General features: G+C 40.5%; 1 long non-coding RNA gene across 1 annotated transcript; it reads right to left on the bottom strand.

Moving 5' to 3' along the window:
- LOC105545782 lies at positions 1-26,188 on the bottom strand. The gene is made up of 3 exons (XR_001006981.1): positions 25,837-26,188; positions 21,521-21,664; positions 1-66 (listed from the first exon to the last, which is right to left on the bottom strand). It is a non-coding gene; the product is annotated as an uncharacterized LOC105545782 (long non-coding RNA).
- Positions 26,189-26,435: the final 247 nt, after the last annotated feature.

Raw genomic sequence — 26,435 nt, 5'->3', positions numbered from 1 at the left:
CTGGGTAGTATTGGCCTTCATTTTCAGGGACCTCACAGGTGGCAAAGAGCAGAAGATAGAAAAAGCCTGAAGGGAAGTATAACTATTAAAAAATAAAACACACTTAGGGATTTTCCTTTAACACAAACATCTATCCCACATGGTTACAGGTTGGTTCTATGAATTTTTTTTTTTTTTTTAAGATGGAGTTTCACTCTTCGTGCCCAGGCTGGAGTGCAATGGTGCGAACCCGGCTCACTGCAACCTGCACCTCCTGGGTTCAAGTATTCTCCTGCCTCAGCCTCCGAAGTAGCTGGGATTACAGGTGCATGCCACCATGCCTGGCTAATTTTTGCATTTTTAGTAGAGATGGGGTTTCGCCATGTTGGCCAGGCTGGTCTCGAACTCCTGACCTCAGCTGATCCGCCCGCCTCGGCCTCCCAAAGTGCTGGGATTACAGGCAGGAGCCACCATGCCCGTCCGGTTTTATGAAGTTTTAAGCAAAAGATGATTCCAATCTTATTCAAAATATTTTAAAGGGGAACTAGAGAAGAATTACTCCCCAACATATTCTGAGCAACTTTTATAACCTTGATACCTAAATCAAACATAGATTGTGACTGAAGAGAAAAATACAAACCCACTTCGATTATGAGTGGAGACTTAAAAATTGAAAGATATAAGCATGTTTAATCCATAGTTCTATAAAAGACAATAAACTACGATCAGCTTGGATTTATCTCATGACTGAAAGGGAGTTAAAACATTACAAAAGGACGAAATGTCATACACCACTTTTCCAAATAAAGGAGAAAAGTATATGGTCATCTCAGTTGATGCAGAAAAATAAAAATATTTGGTAAATTCAACAGCACTTACAACATAAACTTTTAGGAAGCCATGAATATAAAGGAACTTTCATAATCTGGTTATTGTCTCATTTAATCATTGCTCTGTGAAACACTATTTTTTAACTCAGTGGCTTAAAAAACAAGCACTTATCATAGCTGAAAAAGCTACAAGTAAGACCAAGTGCTGTGGCTCACGCCTGTAATCCCAGCACTTTGGGAGGCTGAGGTAGGCGGATCACCTGAGATCAGGAGTTCGAGACCAGCCTGGCCAATGTGGTGAAACCCCGTCTCTACTAAAATTACAAAAATTAGCCAGGCATGGTGGCATGCCCCCGTAGTCCCAGCTACTCGGGAGGCTGAGGCAGGAGAATTGCTTGAAACCAGGAGGCAGAGATTGCAGTGAGCCAAGATCATGCTACTGCACTCCAGCCTGGGTGACACAGCGAGACTCTGTCTCAAAAAAAAAAAACAAAAAAAAAAAAACAAATCTACAACTATACTGTGTTGTTATCATGGTCTTGCCTGGATTCTCAAGCATCTGGCATCATCACTAGGTCAGGTTGGCAGCTTTGCTAATGCTATCTCTTACATGTTTGGGGGTAAATTCACCATAGAGACTGCTGGTCTTTCCTCCCCATCCTGCAACAGGCCAGCCTGAGCATATTCACACACTGGCAGCAGGTTCGCAAGGGAAAATGGAAGTGCACAAGTCTTGTGAAACTCAGAGCTGATACACCATGACTTCAGAGTTTTATTAACTAAATCAAGTCACAAAGACAGCCCAGATTTAGAGTCCACCTTTTCCTGGAAAAGAAACTGAAAATTCACATTTACCCTAGGAGGACAATTTAGGACGTTTTCACATTCAATCTAGTAGAGATAGCTACAAAAACCTACATCTAACATAATGCTTAATGGGAAAACAGCTAAAGAATTCCTTTCACGGTCATGAATAATAAAAGGCTACTCAATTAGAGCAATTCTACCAAATAGAGTACTGAAGGCAATGAAAAAAGAAAAATGAAATGAAAACAGGATTAGAAAAGAAGAAAAGTAAAATGTCGTATATATTATATAATTCTATACATGTATAAAATAAGAGAATACATCAAACTGGGCATAAGATCAATATATAAAAGTAAACTGTATTTCTATATAGCAAAGGACATTAGAAAACATAAATTTAAAGAAGACACCATGTGCAACAGCACCAGTCACTATAAATTAACTAGGGATAGGCTGGGCTCGGTGGCTCACGCCTGTAATCCCAGCACTTTGAGAGGCCGAGGAGGGTGGATCACCTGAGGTCAGGAGTTCAAGACTAGCCTGCTCAACATGGTGAAACCCCGTCTCTACTAAAAATTCAAAAAAATTGGCCAGGTGTGGTGGCAGGCATCTGTTATCCCAGTTACTTGGGAGGCTGAGGCAGGAAAATCACTTGAATCCGGGAGGTGGAGATCATGCCATTGCGCTGGGGCAACAAGAATGAAACTCCATCTCAAAAAAACAAACCAAAGTGAATTAACTAGGAATAAAAGATGTGTAAGACTTTTCATTTGAAAATGTAAAATTGCTAAGTGGGCCAGGCGTGGTGGCTCATTCCTGTAATCCCAGCACTTTGGGAGGCGTAGGCGGGCGGATCACCTGAGGTAGGGAGTTCGAGACCAGCCTGACCAACACGGAGAAACCACATCTCTACTAAAAATACAAAATTAGCTGGGCGTGGTGGCGCATGCCTGTAATCTCAGCTACTCGGGAGGGTGAGGCAGGAGAATCGCTTGAACCTGGGAGGTGGAAGGTGCGGTGAGCCGAGATCATGGCATTGCACTCCAGCCTGGGCAACAAGAGCGAAACTCTGTCTCAAAAAAAAAAAAAAAATTTACTAAGTAATGGTAAAGAAGATTGAGATAAATGCAGACACCATGATCAAACATAGGAAAATGCAGTATCATAAAGGTATCAGTTCTACTACAATTGGTTTATTGGTTCAATGCTACTCAATTTATCATTGCAAAATGTCCTTGTTGTAGTGCTTTTTTTTTTTTTTTTTTTTTTTTGAGACGGAGTCTCGCTCTGTCACCCAGGCTGGAGTGCAGTGGCGCAATCTCAGCTCACTGCAAGCTCTGCCTCCTGGGTTCACGCCATTCTCCTGCCTCAGCCTCCCGAGTAGCTGGGACTACAGGTGCCCGCCACGACGCCTGGCTAATTTTTTGTATTTTTAGTAGAGACGGGTTTTCACCGTGTTAGCCAGGATGGTCTCCATCTCCTGACCTCATGATCCACCCGTCTTGGCCTCTCAACGTGCTGGGATTAAGGCGTGAGCCACCTCGCCCGGCTTTTACGTTTTAGTGCTTTTAACTTCAAAGCGCATTTGTCTGATATTAATATTGGTACTGCTACTTTCGTTTTGTGTGATACTTGTTTGCCCCAACCTTAATTTTCAAAACTTCCTATAATTCTTGGCTTTAAGTGACTTAATTTTTAAAAGTACTGCATAGGGTTCTTTTTGTTGCTGTTTTGTGTTTTGTATTTTAGCCCGATATAATGACTTCTGTCTTTTGAGGAGATAATTGTGTCCACTCACATTTACTCTAATGAAGAAAACATTTAACTTTATTCCTGCCTTCCTACCTTATGTTTATTATTTCTTTTTCCAGTTCTTGTTTTTGATGTTTAAGTTGCTGATTATATCTTTTTTACCAATTGTTAATTTCCATTCATAGTTACCTTCATTTCTCCATGTCCACAAACAGCCACATATTTTTCTAATGTTGTCCGAAACAAAGTCCCTCAAAGCACACTATTTCTTAGGTCAAGGTACTTGATTTCTTCCTCAAAACTAACCCAAGATGTTGTGTCCATTAACATATGTATTCCAATTCATCCTTTTATATTTTTCCTACTTAAAAGATTTGTTAAAATTCTTTAATATTTTATTGTGTACTCTTAGTGTTATTTCCTTTGCAGTATAGTCCCTCAATTATGACCATTTAGAGTGCTTATGTTCTTCATTTATAGAGTATAAGGTCTTTATTCCTGCTTTTCCTTCTTCATCCACTTCAGTTCTCTTTTCTGGAATATTCACTTGGCTAGATTTTTTTTTTCTTTTTTTTTGAGGCGGAGTGTTTGTTCTGTAGCCCAGGCTGGAGTGCAATGGCGAGATCTCGGCTCACTGCCACCTCTGCCTCCCAGGTTCAAGCGATTCTCCTGCCTCAGCCTCCCAAGTAGCTGGGATTACAGGCGCCCGCCACCACGCCCGGCTAATTTTTTGTATTTTTAGTAGAGACGGGGTTTCACCGTATTAGCCAGGATGGTCTTGATCTCCTGACCTCGAGATCTGCCCGCCTCATCCTCCCAAAGTGCTGGGATTACAGGCGTGAACCACCATGCCCAGCAAGGTGACTTTTTAATAATTCTAGTATTTTGCCAACATATGCTTAGTGCATATCTTTATTCCATTCTGTACCACAGTGAGACTCTACAATCTGGGCCTTCTTCAATTGTGGGAAGTTTTCTTCTACTTGTTACCTTAAATTTTGCCTTGTTTATTCTGTTTTTTCCCAATTGTAACATCTTTTAGTAATATGTTAAAACCTTAGATTTTTAAGGGTATTAACTTTTCCTTATTTTTCCCATTGCTTTATTTTTTCCTTTGTTTTGAGATATTTTATGCAGTTGATCGTTCTAGCCTCTCATTCAATGTCAATTGATCTCCCTTTCAAAACTTTTCCTAATAGTTTAGCATTTTCCTAAATAAACGCTTTTGGGAGGCATCTGAATTTTAACAATTTCATATATTTTTTTTAATTCAAGTTGTCATTTTTCCATCTAGCTACTGTATTTGCTGAGTCAAAGGTTGGCTTGTTCAGAGGCTGTTAGGGGGCCATCTAAGGTTGCTTATGCCGCTTATGTGGGCTACAATTTATTTATTTATTTATTTATTTATTTTTTGAGATGGAGTCTCACTCTGTCCCCCAGGCTGGAATGCAGTGGCCGGATCTCAGCTCACTGCAAGCTCCACCTCCCGGGTTTACCCCATTCTCCTGCCTCAGTCTCCCAAGTAGCTGGGACTACAGGCGCCTGGCACCTTGCCCAGCTATTTTTTTGTATTTTTTAGTAGAGACGGGGTTTCACCGTGTTAGCCAGGATGGTCTCAATCTCCTGACCTCGTGATCCACCCATCTCGGCCTCCCAAAGTGCTGGGATTACAGGCTTGAGCCACCGCGCCCGGCCTACAATTTATTTTGTTGGAGTTACTAAGTAAAAAGTAGCTGAAATTCCACAAGTGGTAGAGAATAAAGTGTTCTTTACTCCTGTAAGCTACTGGAATACCACCATCAAGGACAATAGCTAACAAATATCGAATACTTAACCACGTTATCAGGGAATATTCTAAGGATCTGAATACTGAATACAAATTCATATATTTATTCTTCACGACATCCTTCTAATGTAAGTAGTATGATTCTAGCCACTTAATTAACGAGGACAGATAGCAAAGAAAGTTTTATTATTATTATTTTTTTGAAATGCAGTCTCGCTCTGTTGCCCAGGCTGGAGTGCAATGGTGTGGTCTCTGCTCACTGCAACCTCTGCCTCCTGGGTTCAAGCAATTCTCCTTCCTTAGCCTCCTGGGTAGCTGAGATTACAGGCACCTGCCACCATGCCCAGCTAATTTTCTTTTGTGTTTTTAGTAGACACGGGGTTTCACCATGTTGGCCAGGCTGGTCTCGAACTCCTGACCTTGTGACCGCCTGCCTCAGCCTCCCAAAGTGCTGGGATTACAGGCGTGAGCCACCGTACCCGGCCGCAAAGAAAGTTTAAATACTTTAGGCAAAGTCACAGAAGAACAGTTAGAAACAAATTTTATAATTGGATTAGTCAGGCTTCAGAATTCACATTCTTAAGATCTAGATTAGGCAAACTGTCAGCTCACTTCTGAGGCACTTTGAGGAAGCCTCCCAACTTTTATTGGTTTTCTTGCATTCTGCAAGTCTCAGGTCCAGGGAGGACTCAGGTAACAAATTCAGTTCTATCTTGTGTTCTTGGCATAGGGGAACAACTGGCAAAAATAAGTCTGACTCAGTTGACCTTCCAGTTATTATTAGTCCACCTGTTTCTCAGGTCAAGCCCTTCCCACAGTCTGTTCCTTTTCATTGCAAGCTTTAAAATTTTTGGCCGGGAGCGGTGGCTCCCGCCTGTGATCCCAGCACTTTGGGAGGCCGAGGCAGGAGGATCACGAGGTCAAGAGATCAAGATCATCCTGGCTAACATGGTGAAACCCCTTCTCTACTAAAACAAATACAAAAATTAGCTGGGCTTGGGGTCGCGCGCTTATAGTCCCAGTTACTCAGGAGGCTGAGGCAGAAGAATTGCTTGAACCCGGGAGACGGAGGTTGCAGTGAGCCAAGATAGTGCCCCTGCACTCCAGCCTGGTGAGCAGCCCAAGGGAGAAATTCCCATAATGGCCCCACTTATCCTCAGCTACCTGCAGGCCCAAGGACTCCCTTGGCTCGGAAGAAAAAGATAAATTACAGTTGGGAATGTAGAAATACACAGTCACATTCAGGTTCCAATGTTATAATTTTAAAAAACGCTGACATTGTTTAACTATATTTATGGGTATATGGGTATATGGGTATTTGTTATGGCTGTTTGCCAAATATTTCCATTACTCCTCCAGGATACTGTTAAGATAGTGGCATTTGGCTAAAGGATGGAGTCAAACCCATAGATCTGATTAAATAAATACCTAACCTACCCCTGCAATCCTGCCAGAACCCTTTATAGGAGAATGTAACCAGGACCTGTAGAGCAAGACAGCCAGATTACATAGTCCATACAGATTAGCCATTTGATACACAGAGAAGTAGAGAAAAATGAAGAGTGGATTAAAGAGGAGAAAATAGAAATATCAGGGAAAAACATCCAATATACGCTATTACGCAATTTGTGTTTAAAGAAAAAATACATACAGATTATAGTAATACGATAGGTCATTTTGTGTTCACTTATCTGAATTCCATATTTTCTAAATATTCTGTATTGAAAGAGTCTATTTCTCTTAATTTTAAATATTTCTATTTCTTATAAATAGCTATTTTCATATTTTTAAATCGTACTTTTGGATAACTAAAGTCCAACTGTCAAAATGCTCATAATATAGCCAAGAGAAAAAGTATAAAAGAAAAAATATGCAGGACAAGGCCCAATTTTTGTAAGCATGTATATGTATATACAAATTAAAATTTATTGGCCAGGCGCACAGGCTCAAACCTGTAATCCCAGCACTTTGGGAGGCCAAGGCGGGCCAATCACCTGAGGTCAGGAGTTCGAGACCAGCCTGGCCAGCATGGCGAAACCCCGTCTCTACTAAAAATATAAAAATTAGCTGGTCATGGTGGTGCACGCCTGTAATCCCAGCTACTTGGGAGGCTGAGGCAGGAGAATCGCTTGAATCCAGGAAGCAGAGGTTGCAGTGAGCTGAGATTGTGTCACTGCTCTCTAGCCTGGGTGACAGAGCAAGGCTCTGTCTCAAAAAAAGAAAAAAAAATGTATTTAGGTAAATAAAGCATAAAGATGTGATCACTGTTTGTCTCAAGACTGTGGAATTATAAATAGGGTGAACATTCCTTTCAGTTTGCCTTAGGAAGTCACAGTTCACACAGTTGTCCAACCTGGACAATAAATTATATAATTACCTAAGAAGGATACACGATGTATATTCTCTACCTAAGTGCCCAATTAATTATTTAAAATGTGTTGTTTCTTTATTCATTCAAAGCATCATCTATGTGCAAATTAAAACATGAATATATATGAGGCATAAAAATGTAAAAGTGTAAGAAAAGGTCATATGGTAAAATTGATAATGTTGTTTTAACATATTAGTTCAAAACCTATGGAAGAGCTTAACTCTAATGTCCTTAAATTATAATAGCTAAATATTAGTATTTATTTTGAACATCAAGTTTGAGCAACTGAAATATTTATTAGTGAGTTCTCCATCTGGAAAGACATTTAAAAAGAAGGATGCCATTTTGGTTACTTTCTAAACTATGTGAGCCAGAAAATGGAGTACACCATAAGAGCTTGGGAAATGAGCCAGGTCAAAGACCACAACGTCTGATGGAGACAGATAGCCTCGTACAAGCTTTGGAGTTCCAGCAATTTCTTTTCCTCATGCACGGACTCCTTGGGACTTGAACCTTGTATCAGAAAACTTGAAAATGGGGAAAATCGTACATATCTAATGGTGACTGATGAGGAGATCTGTGAAGCTGTGGTAGAGGAAACTGAATTACTGAAAAGAAAAGATGCCTGATGAGAGTGTGTGGTTTTAGGCTTCAGTTTGATTGTATATAGAAACCAAAAGCAAAAGCGCAGCAATGTGAGCAAGTTTCTTCAAACTGGGTAAGACACAAGGCAACCATATTTCCTGGTAGCTTTGCCTTTTAGTGGTGATTTTTTTTCAGATGGAATGGGCGGGAGAAGAGGGCCTGGGGGCAGGGTTAGTTGGCTTTCCTGAGTTCATACTGCCATCGCGAGGAAGTAGTTTGACAAAAGCAAAAGCTTTGGATTTGAATTTCCCTCCCATCTAGCAGTTAAGAAAGATTTAGCAAATTCAAAGGTTCAATAGGGCCTGACTCCAAGATGGGCCTTCTCAACTTCAACAATTAGGCTTTCCAGGAGCTCAATCTGGACAAAGGCAAAATCTCAATGACTGATGCAGGGTTTGGTTTCTTCTCACTGTGGGCAGGACTATAGAAAAATTAGTCTACACACAGCTTCTGGGCATTGATCTTCTGGCCCTGCCCCTTAGACCATGAGATAGTTGGGCTGGCACAAGATAGCCCTGTACTTTGGAGTATGGGCCCCAATGTCAGCAACGTTAGAATGTGGGGAGGGGAAAATGAATCTCATTTGAGGTGGCATCTAACAGCCGCTGGAGGTCTCAGGGACACCAAAAGTCTGGTGCCTCTGTTGCCTAGAGCAAGAGGGATCTGAGGAAAAGGAGCATGTGTCACTGTGCCAAGTCAATAAATTCTAGAACATCGATAGGAGTGCAGATATACACAACCAGAAGGCCTGGAAGTGTTCTCTGAGCCCAGGAGGTAACAGCTATAGTGGCTTTGCAGCATTTTGTCTAGGGTCCAGTGTGAAGGCATACCCACGTGAAGGGATCCGCTCTCATTTCAGTTCTCTTAATGGGACAGAAATGGGTTCTTTAGCTTTCTTCTAACGAAGATGAGGCCTTTAAGGCTCAGGATCTAACTGTTCATTAAGATTAGCAAGTAGTGTTCTCTGTGCCTGTTCCTTAGCCTTTTTCTGATGAAGATTCCTTGTAGGCCTGACAAGATATCCTTCTTCAGGGAGCTGAGTACATCAGGAGCCCCAGAAAACTTGCCTCTTTAGTGCCACGCTTTCATACCAGAGATGATCTCTGTACATGATCCTTTTGAGAAAATGCTGAGCAGTCCATGAAAACAAGCATGAGTATTTTGATCTTCTTTCTTCTGCTCTCTTCTGAATCTATTCCGTTTGAATATTTGCATGAGTACATGTATATGTGAGCACTCATGGGTTTGTTGGTATGACTTTAGGCTTCCACATAGTTTGCAAATCTCCTTGGGTTTTGAAATTTTTCCTTTTATCATACTTTTCCTTTTTATTATAAGGCCACCTCATGGGTCACTAAATATCCTTCGGATTATTGGATTTTGTGTTACTTATAAATTTGCCCAAAGATTTTTGTTTTCTTCACTATAAAAAGTGGTCTTTTTTATTTCCATATGTAAACAGAGCAATGTATAATTTTCAGAGAAACTGATTCTTACACTGAAGGCTATTTTAAAACCTGAAGGGTATACCTTTCTTTCTTTCTTTTTTTTTTTAGACAGAGTGTCACTCTATCGCCCAGGCCACATTGCAGTGGCGCGATCTCGGCCCACTGCAAGCTCCGCCTCCCGGGTTCAGGCGATTCTTCCGCCTCAGCCTCCGGAGTAGCTGGGATACAGGTGCCTGCCACCACGCCCGGCTAATTTTTTGTATTTTCAGTAGAGACAGAGTTTCACCATGTTAGTCAGGATGGTCTCGATCTCCTGACCTCGTGATCCACCCGCCTCGGCCTCCCAAAGTGCTGGGATTACAGGCGTGATCCACCGCCCCCAGCCTACCTTTGTTTCTTGATTTCGAATGTAAACCTTGCTTGTTACTATTTCAAGCATGGAGACATGTATGACGTTAATACTTGAGGGCATGGCCTTAAAATAATTACTCCAGGAAGGTAGACACAATGAGTATCTTCGTTAGAAGGCTCTGCAAATTCATTCTTTAGAATTCATATATATGCACTCAACTTAGAACAGTAGTCACACATGGAATAAGCAGAGAGAGATAGGCTTTATTGTTTTTCTTTCTTTCTTTTTTTTTTTTTTTGAGATGGAGTCTTGCTCTGTCGCCCAGGCTGGAGTGCAGTGGCACTATCTCGGCTCACTGCAAGCTCCGCCTCCCTGGTTCACGCCATTCTTCTGCCTCAGCCGCCTGAGTAGCTGGGACTACAGGCGCCCACCACCACGCCCAGTTAATTTTTTGTATTTTTAGTAGAGACAGGGTTTCACCATGTTCAGGATGGTCTCTATCTCCTGACCTCATGATCCACTCGCCTCGGCCTTTCAAAGTGCTGGGATTACAGGTGTGAGCCACCGCACCTGGCCTGTTTTCTTATATTAGTAAACTAGGATGGTTTGATCCCAAAGAGTCAATAATTTGCTTTAACCCCTAATCAAAGAGGTGGAATATCTTTACTCATGTGGACACTGAGCATGGAATTCATTCTTTTCCAAGAACTTAAGAGGACCACCTGGTACAGCTGAAACATGTGGAGTCAATCTACTAGAGAATAGACCCTTTGCTCCTCCCCACTGTCTGACATTGCAAAGGAAAGCTGAATGAACCTACTCATCTCTATACTCCTGTCTCCTATGGGAATGTGACCTTGACTCTGGAGAAAGAGTGTGCTCATGTGAAAGGTTAAGTGATACACATATATTGCCCACCAAATTGTAAAACCAATTGACAATGCTTCCCACCTCACGGGAACTTGTCCGATTCTACAAATGTTCACACAAAGTAGGTGTTTTCAGTGGTTTCATGTTCAGTAGCTTGCTCAGGGATATTTTGAAGAGGTGGGGAATGTTTGAGACTTTGTCAAATTGTAATTTACTTGAGTATTGGTGAATTTGAGAACCTCTGCTGTTGTGGGAAGTCAGGGATCCCAAACAGAGGGACCAGCTGAAGTCACATCGGAAGAACACAAATTGTGAAGATTTCGTGGACATTTATTAGTTCCCCAAATTAATACTTTTATGATTTCTTACACCTGTCTTTACTGCAATCTCTGAACATAAATTGTTAGGATTTCATGGACATTTATCACTTCCCCAGTCAATACTCTTGTGATTTCCTATGCCTGTCTTTAATCTCTTAATCCCATCATCTTCATAAGCTGAGGATGAATGTTGCCTCTGGACCCTGTGATGATTGTGTTAACTGCACAAATTGTTTAAACAATATGAAATCTGGGCACCTTGAAAAAAGAACAGGATAACAGCAATGTTCAGGGAACAAGGGAGATAACCATTAGGTCTGGCTGCCTAAGAGCCAGGTGGAACAGAGCCATATTTCTCTTCTTTCAAAAGCAAATAGGAGAAATATCACTGAATTCTTTTTCTCAGCAAGGAACATCTCTGAGAAAGAGAATGTGTTCCCAAGGGGAGGTCTCTAAAATGGCCGCTTTGGGAACGTCTGTCTTTTATGGTTGTAGATAAGAGATGAAATAAGCCCCGTTCTCCCGTAGCACTCCCAGGCTTATTAGGATGAGGAAATTCCCGCCTAATAAGTTTTGGTCAGACTGGTTGTCTGCTCTCAAACCGTGTCTCCTGATAAGATGTTATCATGACAATGCATGCCAGAAACTTCATTAGCAATTTTAATTTCGCTCCATCCTGTGATCTCGCCCTGCCTCCATTTGCCTTGTGATATTTTATTCCCTTGTGAAGCATGTGATCTCTGTGACCCACACCCTATTCGTACACTCCCTCCCCTTTTGAAAATCACTAATAAAAACTTGCTGGTTTTGCGGCTTGGTGGGCATCATGGAACCTACTGACATGTGATATCTCCCCCGGACACCCAGCTTTAACATTTCTCTCTTTTATACTCTTTCCCTTTATTTCTCAGACCGGCCAACACTTAGGGAAATAGAAAAGCAGCTACATTAAATATCGGGGGCTGGTTTCTTGTTCCGTGGTCTTTTTCTTCTGGGAAGTTTGTGCCTGGTTCCTTTTCTCTTTCCTTGCTGAATTGTTTCTCTTTAACTTTTCATCTTGGAATAGCTAATGATCTGTAATGGATGCCAATGGTTGAAAGGCAGTAAACACGGACAAATAATTGCTTGTGGTTTCCTGTTTTTGCTGTTATTTTTATTATGCCTGAAACAATGAAATTGTTTCCATCTGCAATCAGGCCTGTAAGCCTGTATTAAGTATAGCCAGGTGAGGTGAATACAACATTCTTGAGCCTGAGGAATTCCTGAGCTGAGGCCACTGCTAGTGTCATCCACAATTCTGTCTCCTCACATTTGTCTACCCTACTTCAAGCATAGGACCTAGTCAAAATGCAGCTCCAACGCAGGCATGCTAACCCATCTAGTTCAGGTCTTCTCTTTCAGTCTGTTTCAACTGAGATAATGTCAGAAGATCAGCAATGAACTTTCACCTTCACAAGACATCTGGGATCACTGAGGGATGCTTTGCCACATGTCTCCAAGACACTCCTGAGAGTTATTCACCCTTCTTGTCAATTATCTATTGCCTCTCAACTTTGAATGCATTCTTCAATATATGCTCTACAATAAATAGTGGGAATTTCCCCCCTGCACTCTGAGCTCCCGCACTACTGCCAAATGGGGCTCATATCCCAGGCCCCAGTGTGCTAGAGGACTGTGTCCCAGACTGTCTGCCTCTACAACAAGGAGCAGGAGCAGGAGACAAATGATCAGAAGCCCTGCACTTAGCAGTGAACTGCTTCTTCTAGTTCTTCCTGTACTGGGAGGACACAAAAGCTCCACCTCCAGGACTTCCTGTGCATGAATTTCCTGCCTGCCCCTTGGTCAGTTCTGGCCGCTTCTACAACTATATCATGCCTTTGTCCACAGATCCTAGAAGGCCTGAGAGATGAAGGCAAGGACATCACGCTTGAGGCCAGAAGCCTTTCCACTTCCCCACAGGTCCAACCTTCCTCGACATACTAGTTTTATGGGAGGAATTGTTCATGACTTGGATTTTCATCAACTGATTTCCTCACGATGGCAGTAGTGCTCCAGAAATGTCAACTGTCCCCAGGGCCTCTTCTCCCGCCCATCCAGTGTGAAAAAACGCCAACAAAAGACAAAGGCACAAGGAAACAAAACTGTTTCAATTCTTGCCCAGTTTGAGGAAACTTGTTCACATCACTGTGCTTTTGCTTTCTATTTCCATCTTAAATCAAAACGAGTCCTTAACCATCCCGCCCTGGTGAGGCATCTTCCCTTTTCCAGCATTAAATTTCCACCAGATCTCTGGCTTCACAGTTCAGCTCTTCTTCACTGAACATTAGTTCTTCAGCATTTTCTCAATTTATTAAGTTCACTTCTTAAAGTTGAACAAGACTCAGGATTCCAGAATGAAATGGGAGAAGAAAACGCCGTTAAGTTCCAGGCTTGGAGAAGGTCATCTCTAGTCACCTGGTATTATGGTCCTTGACATAGTTTTCTAGGTTACCAGGGAATCTCCCTCCATTTTGTAGGAGACACTAATCTTTCTGTTTGGTGGAAGGCTGTTATTTGGCCAAATTCCTGAGATTATTTTCTTATAGCCTATATAGCTCTCATTGGTTTGACATGTCATATATGACATACCAAATGTACCTTTACATTTATTTATTTATTTATTTATTTATTTATTTATTTATTTATTTATTTATTTATTTATTTATTTATTTATTTTTGAGACAGAGTCTCTCACTCTATCTCCCAGGCTGCAGTGCAGTGGCACAATCTCGGCTCACTGCAACCTCCACTTCCTGGGTTCAAGCGATTCTTATGCTTCAGCCTCTCAAGTAGCTGTGACTACAGGAACCCGCCACTACGCCTGACTAATTTTTGTATTTTTAGTAGAGATGGGGTTTTGCCATGTTGGCCAGGCTGGTCTTGAACTCCTGACCTCAAGTGATCCTCCTACCTCAGCCTCCCAAAGTGCCAGATTTACAGGCATGAACCACTGGGCCTGACTTGTTCTTAGGAAACTCTTAATGAAAAAAATGTATTAAACAAAAAGGTGAGTTCTTATCTAAAACAAGTCTTCAGATGTAACTTTTCTTTGCACTTTGGTGTATCTATTTTAAAAATTCAGTACATCTGTCATGTGACCAATTTGTCTTTGTAATTATCAATACATTTCTTACAATGCTAAATGTGGAAGTCCAAACGGACACACACACACACACACACACACTCCTTTTTCACTTATGTCATTACACTGAATTCACAGGTTTGCATTTTACTATTTTATTTCCCTTAACAAAACAATAGTCAATATATGTTCTTTAAAGTTTATAAACTGAATCTCCTACATTATTTTCTTAGAGGAAACCAGTTTTAATATTTCTCCATACTTTATTCTAGATGTTTCAGTCAAGGAGGGCTGCCATAAAAAAATCATAGATTTTTAAACAAAATAAATGTATTTCTCACAGTTCTGGAGGCTGGGAAGTCAAAGATCATGGTGGGAGCCAACTCAGTTCCTGGCTAGGGTCCTCTTCCAGGTGTAGATGGATACCTTCCTATAATGTACTCACAAGGCAAAGAGAGAAAGCTCTGTCCCTTCATCTCCTTATAGGGGCACTAATCATAATGCAGGCTCCACCCTTACGACCTCATCTAAACCTAACTACCTCCCAAAAGTCTCATTTCCAAATACCATCGCACTGTGGGTTAAGGCTTCCACATACGAATTTTGAGGTGACACAAACTTTCAGTCCATACTACTAGGTTTTCTTTTTTTTTCTTCCCCGTGTGTAAGCATTGCATTCATTATCTCTTGCTATGTAACAAATTACATCAAACTTAATAGCTTAAAACAGCATACATTTTTTATCTCAGTTTCTGTGAGTCAGGAGTCAGGGCATAGCTCAGGTAGGTCCTCAGCTCAAGGCTGCAATCAAGGTGTCAGTTAGGGCTGGGGACTCATCTGAGGCTCAGGATCCTCTTGGAAGGTCATGTGGTTGTTGGCAGAATTCATTTTGTTGCAGCTTTAGAACTCACAATTGCTTACTTCTTTGAGGCTAGCAAAAGAGAAGATCTCAGACCACCAGGCCCTCTTTCCCTGTCCTGATTAGATCCAGCCCTCCCAGGGTAATCTCCCTTTTAAGACACTATCATTTTTGCCATATAATATAAAGGAATCAGAGGAGTGATAATCTATCATATTCACAGGTCCCACTCATACTTAAGGAATTATACAGGGAGATGGAATCATCTTAGAATTCTGCCTATATACCACAAGGATGAATGAATGGATAGATAGATACAGTTTTTAAAGATTTTAAGTCAAAATTATACATGAACACATTTTTCAACGTTAGTTATTTGTACAATACTTTACAAACAACATTATGCCATCTCTGACATTCCTCCGAGATTGAAACTTTTTTTTTTTTTTTTTTTTTGAGATGGAGTCTCACTCTGTCACCCAGGCTGGAGTGCAGTGGTACGATCTCAGCTCACTGCAAGCTCCGCCTCCCGGATTCACGTCATTCTTCTGCCTCAGCCTCCTGAGTAGCTGGGACTACAGGCACCTGCCACCACGCCCGGCTAAGTTTTTGTATTTTTAGTAGAGATGAAGTTTCACCGTGTTAGCCAGGATGGTCTTGATCTTCTGACCTCGTGATCTGCTCGCCTTGGCCTCCCAAAGTGCTGGGATTACAGGCGTGAGCCACCGTGCCCAGATGATTGAAACACTTTTAACACTCTTAGCTAGTAAGTTTTTACTTGCTTATATATCCCTAAATAGAATGCCCATATTACCAATTCCTTCTAGAAGAATATTTTACTTTCTTTGCCCTCACTACACTTCACTAATACCAATATTAGTACTTCACTTACATCCTTCCTTCCTTCCCATCCTCCCAATGTAGCTATAATTGCTTGTGTCAATATTTAATGCATACAATACTATAACAATGTAAATATCTTGAGATGATCCATGTACTAAATTGTGTTTGCTTTTCTTTTTCTGGACTTCTTTCCCCTAGTCTCTGTCTCCTAGAATAATTTACTAGTCATTTCATTTGATGGTCTGTGTACTCAAAGTTCATTCAAACACACACATATACAAGTTGACTAAAATATCTCTCAAGGCTCTCATTCATATTACAGATTTTGATCAATTTAATTTTCCTCGCAAAATTTATCTCAAAATATTCTGACCTCCTCCAATGTGTCCAATTTCCCCTATGTCTGATGCCCCAGCACTTTGGGAGGCCAAGGCGGGTGGATCATTTGAGGCCAGGAGTTCGAAACCAGCCTGGCCAACATGGTGAAACCCTGTCTCTCCTAAAAATACAAAAATTAGCTGGGTGTGGTGGCACACGCCTGTAGTTCCAGCTACTCTGGAGGCTGAGGCAGCAGAATCGCTTGAACCCGGGAGGTAGAGGTTGCAGTGAGCCGAGATTGCGCCACTGCACTCCAGCCTGGCAATGGAGCGAGACTCCATCTAAAAAAGAAAAGAAAAAAAAAATTAGCCAGGCACGGTGGCACATGTCTGTAATCCCAGCTACTTTGGAAGCTGAGGTGGGAGGATTGCTTGAACCTGGGAGGCGGAGGTTACAGTGGGCCAAGACACGCCACTGCACTCCAGCCTGGGCAAGAGAACAAGACTCTGTCTCAAAAAAAAAAAAAAAAAAAAAAAGACTCTTACTATTGATGATACTTTATAATCTGAATTGTATTTTTAAATATATTAAAACAATAGATGTTTCTTATCTTTTATAAAGCATCCTTTTTTAAAAAACGTGAAAAATGTTTTTTTAAAAAAAGACATGAGCACCCATTCATAAACAGTATATGGTAGTACAGTTACTACTATTTGCACTTTGGTGTTTACCATCTCAGATCTCTCAATATGTAGAGGAAATCATACATTCCTTTAACCAATATTTATCTAGTTCCTGCCAAGTTCTGGGCACTGTTCTAAGTCTTGGGGATAAAAGAATATTAAATAGGATATTTAATTGAATAGAATCATTTAACTGAATAGAATTATTTAATATTTAACTTAATATAATTCAGTTGTATTTATTTACTATATCAGTTATAATTAATATTTAACTGAAATAATTGATATGTAATTGAATATAATATTTAAGTGAATAGAATTATTTTAATTGTGCACACACACATTTACACATACATGTCTTTATATATACCTCTATATTTGTAAAAATTGTATATAACTTAATGTGCATGCGTATATACATAGTACATATAAATATATATATAACAGGCATGTATGCATAGATACAGGAATATGTGCAAATATTGGTGCATATATTTATAAACTAACACAATACATACATAAACACAATGTGTGTAGATAATTGGAATGTCATAAACAGTAGTAAAATTGAGTATCTTTTCATTTATTTAATAAACAGCTGGAGTTCTTCTTTTGTAAATTGCCTGTTTAATTCCTTTACCAACTTTGCCATTGGTTTAAATACGACAGAAAAGAAAGTTTTAAATTTTTTAGTCACAGGACGCTTACACGCAAACACACGTACAAAAAATCATTTTCAACTACTCTATGAGGTCAAATGCTAACTGAGTGAGGAAAGTAGAAGAGGGGGCCAGAATGTTTCTCCATTATGCAATGAATCCCAAGTAATTCTAGACGTTCTCCATCAACTTGGGAGCAAGAAGTATGGGTTATCAGGCTTACCAGGTATCCTCAACTGGAGCTTTTTATGAAGAAGTAACAGAGAAGAACAATTGTTATGTATGAGGAGAATCACTAGACTTCAAGGAGTCCAGCATCCTCTGGGAGAACAAATAAAGAGATGAGCACTCTTCCTTTCCTCCCCACCAACCCCACCAAGAGATCTGAGATGATGGCAAAACTCTATTAGGGGACAGGCCTTGGCTATAAGCATAACATTTTTTGGCCTCTTTGTGTATGCCTCTGCTCTCTAAGCAGGAGAGTTGGCCTTTTTTGGCTTGGCAGGATGGCTCCCAGTGTTTCTTCATTTCCCTCCTTGCTCTAAGGCAATGGGGTCCGGACTTTTGCTGTGTATGAGATTCCCCAGCAAGCACAAATGCTGTTATAAGATATCTCCTCAAATTAGCCTATTTTATGAGTTGTGATGCTGCTATCAAAGGGAGCCCAGGTTCTATGGCTCCAGAACAAGGTGAATTGACCTGAGCCATCTTCTGAGGGGCAGGAACAGGAACAGGAGACAATGGGCACAAGCCCTTCACTGGGCCCTGAAAGTTATCCTCAACGGAAGCCCCACCCAACAACTTCCTGTGCCCGGACTTCTGGCAGCCGTTGGCTCTGTCCTGCCTCGCCAACAACAGGCTTTTACACCTGGATATCACCTTTGTCATATTAGCATCAAGTCTTTGCCCAGAGATCCCGGAATAACTCAGAGAAGTCAGGGAAGCCCAATTTGGGGTTAGAGCCTGTTCAGTCTCTCCGCTGAACCGACGTTTCTAAACCGAAAGACCTCCAGGGACGGACGCTGTAATGGCGTACGGCATTTTAAAACTATTTCCTCACGATGGCAGTAGTGCTCCAGATATACCAACACGTACTGCTCCTTAGTCCTTCTCCCGCCCTTTCTGTCCAAAAAAACGCCAGCAAGAAAAGGACGCCAGGAAACATGGCAGCCTTACTTTTGCCTAGTTTGGGACAATCTGATCACGCTGCTGTACTTTTGCTTTTGGTTTCCATTTGAAACGAAACTGAGGCCTTCTCTTTTTAAGAACTACATTTCCAATAGGTTTAGCCTTCACAGTTGTGTTCTCGCTCACTCAGCATTACATCTCCAGTATTTTCCCAAGTTACCAACTTCTGCTTCTGGATTCAAGACTCAAGAATCCAGGCCTAAGCAGAAAAAGAAAATGTTAGAAACTCAAGGCCGGGAGGTTCTCTCTAAGTACCAAACCACATGTCCTTGCCTGGCTCATCCATCTGTAAGGCTCCCAAGGAATTCTATATTTTCAGGATAGAGATCTAAGTCTTACGTGTTGACTTGTTGGCAACCATTTGGCTGGAGTCTTAAGAGAAGTGCCCAAATGGCTCTCATTCCAAGAGTTTTGTCTTGTGATTTCATTTACCATTCGAAGACACTTTCCGATGCCATTAAATGGTCTCCAATTGCTTCCTACCACTTCACTGGGTATGTAGGGGTGTGTGCATGTGTGTGTGTGTGTGTGTGTATTTATCTTTGTATCTGTATTTACCATTTATCTCTTAGAGATAAGCCTTAAAATCACTTCCTCATTAATAATTAAGACATGATGTTTGCCAAGGATTCAGAAGTAACCATGCACTGATAAAGAGTAAAGCACTATCATAAAACTGATTAAGACCACTGATAATTTTTTAGATCATGTCCTCCTACTCCTTTCAATACACACAGAGTTTTATATTTATGTTCATATGTGACAATAAATTTATATTAAAATTGGTTGTTTGTACATGATGGTTTGCCTAGGAGATTGCCACTCCTGATTCTAAGACAGTTTGGCCACATTATATAAAATTTTTGTCTTCATATTTAGTAATGAAGGCATTGCAGAAAAATGTTTCTTGGCTGGGCGCGCTGGCTCACGCCTGTAATCCTAGCGCTTTGGGAGGCCGAGGCGGGCGGATTACCTGAGGTTGCGAGTTCAAGACCAGCCTGGCCAACATGGTGAAATCCCGTCTCTACTAAAAATACAAAAAATTAGCTGGATGCAGTGGCGCCCACCTGTAATCCCAGCTACTCTGGAGGCTGAGGCAGAAGAATCGCTTGAACCTGGAGGCGGAAGTTGGGGTGATCTGAGATCACGCTGCTGCACTCCAGCCTGGGCTACAGAACGAGACTTCGTCTCAAAAAACAAACAAACAAAAATGTTTCTTATTGCTCCATTTATTATATAGTTTAAATGTGGCATATATAACATATAATATTGCTATATATATATATAACACATAATATTGCTATACATATATATGCACATTTATTTCACCTTAATTATAACTTGACTTATACTGGGCATACTTTTCTACAAAGTCTTCTGCAGCAGCTTACATAAATTGCATGTTTCCGCATATCAACATCTATTTTCCCTAGCTGGAAATTTCTTTATACTTTATTCTACAAGGAAGTTTCTCTTCGAAGGAACTATAAAGGTAACATCTGCTGTTGGAAATCTGCTCATATTTTGAGAAATTACAAAGCCAAAAATAAATGGTATCTCAATGAAAACTAGAAGAAATGACTTTTAAAATGTCTTTGCCATACATTCTCGTATCTTCCCTATCCACATATAATGTAGATTTTTTAACCTAAAATCCCAGTTACCTTGTATGTCAGACATGCTTTTCTCACTTATGACAGTTTGAGGTATTTGGAAACATCATTAACTACTCCTTGGAATAGGCAATATTTTTAAGGTTGCTTCTTAAATTTTTGCATTTCCTAAAATTAAGCATACATGTTTACAAAATAACCAGATACATTAGCCTTGTACAAAGAAGTGCAGTGAGGCCACAGGTAATGCCCACTAACGCGGATAAGGATTTTTAAAATATGGGTGTCCTGAATACACCTGTTTTCTGTGATCAGTTAAAGATATAAATATATTAGGTTTCAAATAGCCAACAAATCAAGTTTTCACCAATAATTTCTTTTGCACATATTTGTTCTGGGTTGACTCTCAAATTACAAATATATCATCAGCTTCTTGAAAAATCTCTTAGAATACGCAATATATGAAGAACAAATGGAAACACTTTATCACAAATCCCACTTTTTTGAGGCATCCACTATTAGCAGCTTGATGAGTATATTGGTTTAAACATTAAAAAATGATATATAACGGTTCAATAATAACTGATGCTATTTAATGAAATAAATTTAGTCTATATCTCATCAATATACTCCCCACATTCCTCAGCACAATGCTAGACACACACACACACACACACACACACACACACACACACACACACTTTTCCATTTCTTTTCTTCAAATCCATCCTCACTGGTCCCACTACACATAGAATTTGGTGCCCTGAATTCTCAACTCAACTCTAGACCATGAGTACTCTCCAATAGCATTAACTTTTCTTGAGGAACAAGATAGTTTTTTATGGCTAAATCTCATAGCATTCTTTTACTGTTGATCAAACCGTAAGAATCGTATGCATCTGGGAAAAAATCAGTAAGTGGAACAAATATATAGCAGTAAAGAAATGATATTCTTAAGAAGTTTAATTGATATTCCATTGATGCTTGTTATATTGCATTCTACTCTTTTTAATATATAATTGTACATTGTGGGCACATGTGGACAGGTTGTCAGGATTTGGTGAGTTTTTACTTACATGATACATGAGGAATATCCTTGCATGATACATGAGGAATATCCTTGCAGCTTGAGTTGCTTCTTTCTATCATAGTTTTCTCAGGTCTCACATCACATAAGTCTCATCATATGTCATTAAATGTGCTTCAGAAAGCTGGATTTTCTGTTAAGTAAAATTTGGAAATAGAATTCAGAATAGAGCCTTTAAATCTTGCATGTGTGTAGAAGTGTGTGTGTATGTTTTAAAGAAAAATACATCTTGTAATATGTTCTTTTCCTAATTATATATTGAGATGGTGCTGGTTTCTTGAATTTTTTAAAAACTTGCAAATGTAAGCTTTTCTCATTTTCAACATTTCAAGGCTTTGGACAAGTCTAAGTTAAAACGTGAAGGCAAGTCATTAGAAACATCACTGCAGAAAATTACACACTGTTAGTTGCTTGACTGGGGAACTTTCCAGATAACTTCCTTTCTGCCTATTTACTTTTCTGAACCAATATGTTTATGTGTTCAACTTGAATTAATAATGTATGTAATTAAGAGAGAAAGAAAAACTTCATTTTTCTTTTCAATTTCCTTGTTGTTAGCCAACCAGAATGGTTTGATCCCGTTACAACATTTTGCATTTTCTTGCCTAAATCAGAGGTGTGGTCACCTCCCCTATTGAGGACTTGGCGAATGGATTTCAATCTTTCCAAAGGCTTAAAAAGACTACCTACTATAGCTGAACTTAACTGTAGTTGAACTTGGACAATGGATGTTTTGCCCCCTCCCCACCGCCATCCTTGCAAAAGAAATCTCAGCTATCCTCTTTGTCCTCTCCTAGTCTAGCATATGACCATATGCTAGACTAGGCTTTCCTAGTCTAGCATATGGTCAAGTCAAACTATGACTCAACAGCTGGCAGCCTAACCCATCTGATGCAGGGTTTCTCTCAGTCACCTGCTTAGCTGAAGTAGGCTGAAAAGGTCAGAGGTCACCTTACACTTTCATAGGGTATTTGAGACCATTGAGACACGCTTTCTCAAATGTTTTCAAACCCTTCTTGGCTCATGTCAACCTATAACATCCTCAAGGGCAGCTAGACCAAGACATGAATAGTAGGAGAGTCATTTTCCCCAGGGACCCTATGGTCTTTGTAGTAGTTGCTAAAAACTTCCTAATAGATGTTATAGCTCCACCCTGGGCAGGTTGAATTCAGATGGTGACCATATATTACAGCAGTACCCGAGAATAACATTTCTTCCTCTTCTGTAAGTGGTCAGCCACTGAATCCATCATTGATACACAAGAAAACTCTCATGTGCAGTCAATCTTAAGAACTTTTTGCCTTTTCTTGCTATGCTATGGGCAAGTGTCCTGAGGGTCCTGATGTGCTCAGCTTTCCAAAGGAGGGTGTCCTTAGAGGCCTTACAAGGAATCTTCATTAGAAAAAGGCTAAGAAGCAGGCATAAAGAACAATATTTGCTAATCTGAATGAACAGTTAGGTCCCAAGTCTCAATGGCCTCACCTTCCTCAGGGGAAGGCCAACAGCTAAAGAACTCATTTCTGTTCCCTTAATAGAGCTAAGAGTATGTCTCTCTAAATAGGGAAGCCTTCACATTGGGCCCTAGAAAAAGTGCTGCAAAGCCACCATAGCTGTTACCTCCTGGCTTCAGAAAATACTTCCAGGTCTGCTGGTTGTGTATATCTGCACTCCTGTTGATGTTCAATGATTTATTGGCTTGCCCAAGTGACACACACTACCTTCTCCTCAGGTCTTCCTTGCTCTAAGCAATAGGGGCACCAGACTTTTAGGTATCCTTGAGACCCCTAGAAAGCACGCTGGCTGCTGTTAGACATCATCTGGAATGAGATGTTTCATCTGTACCCTAACATTGCTGACACCTTGTGCCAACCCCCACCTCATTGTTCAAGGGGCACAGCCAGAGGATATGTGGCCAGAAGTCCCCCCAGATAGGATCCGAGCCATTTGTTTTAGCCCCACCCTCACTGGGTAGATATCTAAGCCCCAATACTTCCTATACTCCACCTGCCTAGCAGCTGTCCCCTCAGTCCTTCCCCTGACCCTCCACTTATCAGCTTCTCCCCCGGGATCCTGCCTTTGTCCAGAGCTCCTGGAAGCCTTCAGATTTAAAGTGAAGGGGACGTACTTAGGGCTAGGGTCCACTCAACCTCACAAAAGGCCCAACATTTCTCAGTTGCTAAAACTTGGGGGAACTCTAACAACTTTGGGTTTATGTTTTGTCAAACTACATCCTCTTGATGGCAGTATTGCTCTGGAAAAGCTGATTAGCCCTGCCTATGCACCCCACCCCCAAAGCCCTTCTCTTCTCACCCATTCAGTCTGAAAAAGCCACCAAGACAAAGGAGACAGGAAACAAAGTTGCCTTGCTATTGGCCCTGTCTGGGGGAAATCTGCTCATTCGAATTCACTTTTGCTCCTGGTTTCCCTCTAAACTCAGACTGAAGGCTATACCACCCAGTTTCATCAGCCATACTTTGTGTAAAGAATCCCATTTCCACTCTACCTTAGCTTTGTAGGTCTGCTCTTCTTCATTCAACTTTGATCCCCAACATTTTCCCAAGTTATCTGCTTCAGTGGGAAATTCTTTAGGGACCTAGGGCTAAGAAAGTGAAGAAAATAATGGAAATAACAGCCTGGAGAAGAGCAAATCTAGGCACCAGGCCATGTGACTTGTTTCACTGCCAGGTTCCCTGTGAGTCCTCCATTTTCTGACCTGGGCACTAGGTCTTGTGTATTGAGTTGGGAGCAGCCATGTTAGAACCCTAATAGGAGGGTCCAGATAGATCTTAAGGCTGAATTCCATACAATGTCCCTCTTGGGGTGACACACACACTCCAAACTTACAAAATTCCAGTAGAAAGGAACATGATTTTGTCTTACGGTTCCATCATTCAACATTAGAACACAAGCAAGTTCCCATGCACATCATTATTTGACTTTTAATGGCTTCCTATGACTTTATTATGTATGTGTGTGCCACTGCTTAAGCCTTAGGAATCAGTCTTATGGTGTTTTCTCATAAGTAATTAAGACATGGTGCTTGTAAAGAATTTAGAAAATAACTATGTGCTGATCAAGAACAAAAGCACTGTCATAAAATCTTGTATTAAACACTAATAGCCTTTTGCATATTTACTCCCATTATTTCAACACACACACAGGTCTGTATTTATGGTAATACACTACAATAAACTTATATTTAAATTAAATTTATATATGCATCATGTTTTAGATGCAAACTTTTCACTGTTGGTTCCTGGGTAACTGAAATTGTCATGAAATATTTGCAAGACCTGGATTTTAGATAATAAAACATTTGCAATGAGCTTCTTGATTGACTAAGTCATTAAAGAATATTAGGTTCTCAATTTTTTAAAAATTTATACACAGGACGTAATACCTATAATACCACCACTCAAGTATCTTAATTTTGATACCTGCTTCACCTAATCATTACTATGCTGACTATAAATGTGTGTGTATATATATATACACACACTAACATTGGAACAGGCACTACGTGCTTATGCCTCAGAACATTAGGGTTTCTTTTGTTTATATTTTTCAAAACTTATACCAAAATTTTATCTTAAAATTTTATGTAAAATCTGTAAAGTTGAAACGCATACTCACTCTAACACTGGCCATGATTATACATATATATGCATAATGCATATATATGTATATGCATTAGATAGATAGGTCCAAGTTACCTAGTTACAGGCCTAGAGAGAAAAAAAATGGTTGCACCTATTATATATATATATTTACTTCTCTTTATTTATTTATTTTTATTCAACCCCTGGGAGCATGGACTATTCTTCTCTTTAAAGATAATTGAATGCAAACTGGATATAGTTTTGCACAAAGTCTTCAACACTACCTTATACCATTTGCATACATGAATAACAATGTATATTTTTGAGTGCTTGGATTTTTTTTCTATCTTACTCTAGAAGATCTTTCTATTTCAAGAAATTACAAAAGTTACACCCACTGCTGGCACCGTTTAGATTTTAAGAAATTATAAAATAGAAAGTAAATGGTACTTCAATCACAACAATAAATAGCCACTTAAAAATATTCTTGTCATACATTCTTATATCTTCACTTTGCACAAATAGTATATACTTTAAGAATATGTTCAAATTCTCTTGTACTTTGAATGCTAAAACAAGTTTTCCTCATTTGTAACTTGAATGCTTTTCAAATCTCATTAAGTATTCTTCAGAATAATGACAGGTTTTAAAATCTTGCCACCTGTTTTTGCATTTCTAGAAACAATCATGCTCCTTTACAATGTACCTGCTATAACAGCCATGTATGGAGAAGTGAAGCGAAGTCACAGGTAATGCCACCTCCAGCAGATAAGAACTTTTAAAATGTGGGTTCATCTTCAATCCTCTTCACTCGATTTTGGTTCTCATCTGTTTGTGCGTGGTCAGCTCTCCTAGCAAAAGTGCTAACCCTTCTTGGTTTGGCGGGCTGGTTCCATTTCTCTTCAAGGTCCTCCTAGCTGCAAGCAATTTGGTTGCACCTGAGACCTCCAGCAAGCACATGGCGTCCTTCTATAAGCAACCTGGTATTTTCTGGTTCTCTGCACTGACTCTGCTACCACAAAGGTCCTAGGCCCCAGAGCCTGAAGGCACCACGTGTCGGCCTTTCCCAGACTCTCAGGGGCGGGGAGAGAGACAAATACCCACAAGCCCAGTACTTCGTTGGTTGGTGGCTTCCTCCAGTCCCGCCCATACTGGGAGAATACCAAGACTCCACCCTACAACTTCCTGGGCCTGGACTTCCTGGCAGAGACAGACTTAGTCTTCCCTCCCCGCGGGCCATTTCCTACACCTGGACCTCAGTCTGTCCAGAGCTTCAGGTAGGCCTCAGGAGGTGGAACTAAGATC

This window comes from Mandrillus leucophaeus, unplaced genomic scaffold (genome assembly GCF_000951045.1).
Source record: "Mandrillus leucophaeus isolate KB7577 unplaced genomic scaffold, Mleu.le_1.0 Scaffold339, whole genome shotgun sequence".
Classification (NCBI taxonomy): Eukaryota; Metazoa; Chordata; class Mammalia; order Primates; family Cercopithecidae; genus Mandrillus; species Mandrillus leucophaeus.
This window is presented reverse-complemented; position numbering and strand designations above follow the sequence as displayed.